The sequence below is a fragment of the Panulirus ornatus genome, chromosome 70, assembly GCF_036320965.1.
Source record: "Panulirus ornatus isolate Po-2019 chromosome 70, ASM3632096v1, whole genome shotgun sequence".
NCBI lineage: Eukaryota > Metazoa > Arthropoda > Malacostraca > Decapoda > Palinuridae > Panulirus > Panulirus ornatus.
Genome location: NC_092293.1, coordinates 10,160,727 through 10,166,179, shown reverse-complemented (window position 1 = coordinate 10,166,179; position 5,453 = coordinate 10,160,727). Strand labels below are relative to the sequence as shown.

General features: G+C 36.5%; 1 non-coding gene across 1 annotated transcript; it reads left to right on the top strand.

The window, feature by feature from the left end:
- The first annotated feature begins 5,000 nt into the window (after positions 1-5,000).
- Positions 5,001-5,072, top strand: TRNAV-GAC (transfer RNA valine (anticodon GAC)). The gene has a single exon. It is a non-coding gene; the product is annotated as a tRNA-Val (tRNA).
- The last annotated feature ends 381 nt before the right edge of the window (positions 5,073-5,453 follow it).

Here is a 5,453-nt window from a genome sequence, read left to right as displayed (position 1 = left end):
CACTGGTATGGATACTTTCGTTTTACTTCATTTACTTCATTAATATATACATATTAATTTGAACATGATTTATTGGAAGTCACAGTTTATTATGATAATGATAACAACAAAAACAGTAGAAATAACAATGATGATAATAATGATAATGATAATAATAATAATAGTAATGATAATGATAATAATAATGATAATATTAATAATATTAATAATAATAATCATGATAATAGTAATAATAATGATATTAATGATAATAATAATAATAATAATAATAATAATAATAATAATAATAATAATAATAATAATAATAATAATGATAATAATGATGATGATAATAATGATAATGATAATGATAAGGATGATAATGATTACATTATTATCATTATTATTATTATTATTATTATTATTATCATTATTATTATTATCATTATTGTTGTTGTTATCAGTGTCTTCGGCCAGCCATAATCCCAGCTTCCATCATTTTCAAGGTCAGATATAAGGCCACCGTCATTGCCCATCTTCAGTATTCCTTTACTTTCACTGTTCCTACAACTTTCCTAGCGCTACCTCCCGCACATGCGGGGGAGGGGGTTTTCATTTCATGCGTGGCGGGGTGACGACGGGAATAAGGGCAGACAGTATGAATTATGTACATGTGTATATATGTAGCTGTCTGTGTGTGAGTATATATATATATATATATATATATATATATATATATATATATATATATATATATATATATATATGTATACGTTGAGTGTATAGGTATGTATATGTGAGTGTGTGGACGTGTATGCATATACATGTGTATGTGGGTGGTTTGGGCCATTCTTTCCTCTGTTTCCTTGCGCTACCTCGCTAACGCGGGAGACAGCGACAAAGTATAGTAAATGAATATATATATATATATATATATATATATATATATATATATATATATATATATATATATATATATATATATATATATATATATATTTTTTTTTTTTTTTTTTTGCTTTGTCGCTGTCTCCCGCGTTTGCGAGGTAGCGCAAGGAAACAGACGAAAGAAATGGCCCAACCCACCCCCATACACATGTATATACATACGTCCACACACGCAAATATACATACCTACACAGCTTTCCACGGTTTACCCAAACAACCTGGCGATTATTTTAGATGTCTTCCTTCACTGACAATGTAGCACCTGGGTTGAGGCCAAAGACTTGTTACCCTCCTCCTTTCAGTCTGTTTTTCTATCTCTTCCTCACAACACTCCCGAGAACCCTCCAGCAAACTCCACCACACTCCCCTTCCTGCCAAACCCTTCCCTCTACGTCGTCAGTAATCAAGACAGACATTCATAGCTTCATATACAGCTACCTGCTGGACCTGGACCATCATTTTATGTTGAACTTATGGTTCACATTCTGGCTTCATGACCTTTAGGTGATAGCCCTTAAATCCAACAACATATATACATCCTGTTATACAACTGATGTTACTGTCTGACGTATGTATGGTGCGGCTTGATGACCTTACCTGCTGATGGTCAAACATGTTATCATGTTGCAAATATCGTGATTTGTATGTTTTGTTGTGTGGCACAGATTCTGGTGTAGATATCTTTAATAACCTTTACCAGTTACTATCCAGTATAGTGAACGATAGACAGACTTACGTGTTACAGACTCCGTATGATAAACACCTGACGAATCTCGACACAAACATTTATCTGTTGGGTAAGATCAGAGAACGAGTCGTCCAGTGGCAGAACATAAACCTACAACATATAACAACAACAACAACAACAACAACAACGACAACGACAACAACAACAACAACAACAACAACAACAACAACAAACAACTGTTATGTGAAGATCTAGTTATTCAAAGTGAGATGATCACAAGGAAGTTAGGGATATAGAAGAGTAGGAGTGAGGTATAAGCTGGAGGCGGACCCACCCACCGTGGCTGGTGCTATATAGAGCAGTGAGGGATAACACCATATCTTAACCCCTGGTGATGTGTGAGCTTATAAACACTGGTGGTATTTATGGCGGCCACCAACCAGGAAGTAATGTTCACCAGGTATTGCTCTGCTCTACACTGATCCAACAACTACAAGGATAATGTTGTTATAACCTTCTTGATCATGCTGGTTATAGAAGTATTATAGATACATGTTGGTGACACAAGGATAATGTTGTTATAACCTTCTTGATCATGCTGGTTATAGAAGTATTATAGATACATGTTGGTGACACAAGGATAATGTTGTTATAACCTTCTTGATCATGCTGGTTATAGAAGTATTATAGATACATGTTGGTGACACAAGACATTATAATGATGGTTTCCTCTGGTGTCCACAAGTCATCAACTACATACATAACATCAGTCGTAACAACACTATGTATGTAGTCGTGATTACCGTAACATGTGAGTGGCAAGATTGGATGACGTAACGTAACAATATCAGACTTCATCATTCTCAATAGTTTAGATGGATCATTGAAAATTTGGCGTTGCTTCATGTTTTATCAGATGATAAAACGATAGCTGGCCTAATGACCTTCACAAGTCAATGGTCATTAAATCCCACACAGCAACCAACCACTCAGGATGACCAGGAGGGAGCCACCTGGTGCAGACCAAGTGTACCAGCCTGGTGGAGAGGATCAACTGCTCCACCTCAGGATAAGAGCTACTCAAGTTCTGTAGTGAGGGACACTCCAAGTGGCATGTGAAACTACCAGTCTTAGTTATAAACTACCGCCCGGCTGGCCGGTGGGTGGCTGTGGCCAACATGAACCCATGGGCTACACACACACACACAGACACACACACACACACACACACCGCCCACTGACCTGACCACCGGCCGGTGGGTGGCTGTGGCCAACATGAACCCAGGGGCTACACACACACACACACACACACACACACAGAGCGGCGCCAGGCTGGAGGCGGGGCATCGTGACGTCACAGGCAAGTCCCTCCCCCCGCCAGATCCAAACATGTGTTGTGTCTGGTGATGGCGGTTCAAGATTTCCCACATTTATATTGATCTTTACATTATCATCCACTCCCAAAGTCACCTGGCATTCTTGTGTTTCAACAACAGACGTGATATATGCAACACCAGGCAAACATTGTACCATTATCTGATAGGTTAATTGGTGCACAATCAAGAACCAGTGAATTTCATCGCCGCCATAAGTAAGTAAGGAAGGTGACTTTAATGATGATAAATACGACCTGGTATGGCTGTGTCTACACACTACCGCCATCTGGTCAACATTGTACATACCAACATTTAAACTGTGACATTCAACCACAAGGTTTAAAGTCGCTCATGAAAACGCGAACTTAAAATCTATCCATTTAAATCTACCATTCATCAATAAACATTCAAACACCGTCATTTGAACGTAAACCTTCCAGCTGCGTTATTTTACCAGAGTCCTTTAAGATACGTCATATAAACACAACACTTAAATGTACGTTAAGCTTGTGCAAACCATCATTGAAACTCAAACTTTTGATTTAGAATTGTAATGAAAATGCGAACTTTTAACTCTGTCAAATTACAGCTATTGTACAAAATGCTTAACTTAACTGAAAAATTTTAATGTCAGTTAATTTAACGATATCGTTTGTGGTTCATCTCTGAAACACAAACCTTTAAAATTTTGTCTCTAGAACTAACCACAACCATCAAGTTCTATATGTGGAAAGGAAATTTGTATAATCTGTCAAAATTCGTCGTATAACGCGAACTTTTTAACCCTTCTATTTACCTGGGCCACTCTTCCCTGGCTGCCATTCATATTTTGTACTTTTAAACTGTGACTTTATTACACTTTCATTCATTCATCATGACTTTATTACACTTTCATTCATTCATCATGACTTTATTACACTTTCATTCATTCATCATGACTTTATTACACTTTCATTCATTCATCATGACTTTATTACACTTTCATTCATTCATCATGACTTTATTACACTTTCATTCTTTCATCATGACTTTATTACACTTTCATTCATTCATCATGACTTTATTACACTTTCATTCTTTCATCATGACTTTATTACACTTTCATTCATTCATCATGACTTTATTACACTTTCATTCTTTCATCATGACTTTATTACACTTTCATTCATTCATCATGACTTTATTACACTTTCATTCATTCATCATGACTTTATTACACTTTCATTCATCATTCATCAACTAGTTCGTCTCACTGATATTCCATTCATAAACTTCATTTGTGCATCTCATAGTTTGACCGCCATGTTGCATGTTTCCTTAATGTTTATAATTCTTTGTGTATTTAATAATAGAAGATTCAGTGATATTTCTCGTGGTACTGGAGTTAGAGTTAATAACTGAGATGGCATTGTAATCTCTAACTCCAGTACCACGAGAAATATCATTGAATCTTCTATCATTAAATGCACAAAGAATTATAATCTTGATATAAGTGATTGTCTATACAAATTGCATAAATTTAGTGTTGATAAAATTTGTAAGGAATTCATCTTGTCCACATAATAAGTTTATGATACGCTTGTTGTCTGTCTCGGACAATCACATGTTTACCAAATGGCGTACTAGCTACGTCTCTTCGTTGTATATCAACTGACTGTTATATTTCTATCTTGTGTCTCCCCTGATGATGTGGTTATTACATGAAAGTGCACTTGGGAACTTGTCATGCTTCATTTTCCCCGTGGACTCATAGGAATATACTTGATCACGCGCAAAATTGTGATCCTTTCCAATATATATATATATATATATATATATATATATATATATATATATATATATATATATATATATATATATACATCCTTCAGTATGTTTACTTTCGATAATGAGGGACAGAAGAATAAGCCAAGCAAGTAAATTTCGTCAAAGACATCTCTCTTTTCTAAACGCTGCCTCGCAAAGATTTTCATTAATTCAAATTGAAGAAACAGACGTATTTTTCTATTGTCTGGTTAGCTCAGTGGTAGAGCGTGAGTCTGACACACTCAAGGTCGTGGGTTCGAGACCCACACCAGACATATTTTTTTTCTTTTTCTTTTTTCATTTTGTCCGCATCACATGTGTGCAACATTCAGTATGTTCATCCAACGTTATAGTGAAGATCTTCACAATAAATTGGGGTTTTAGACCTTATCTGAAAGGGTCAGGTCCACCAAGACGTCCTTGAAATCTTCCAGAAGCTTCTGGCGATCCTCCTCCAACTGCTGGGCACATCAGAGTTAACATGGGCCGGACATCGGTTGTGGAACGACTTAATCTGCTTCCGGTAGTTAGCAGGGATGATAATGAGGGCTCTGACCTCATACCAGGTCAGCTTGGTTCCAGTCTATTGCTTAGTTCCAGTCTATTGCTTAGTTCCAGTCTATTGCTTAGTTCCAGTCTATTGCTTAGTTCCCGTC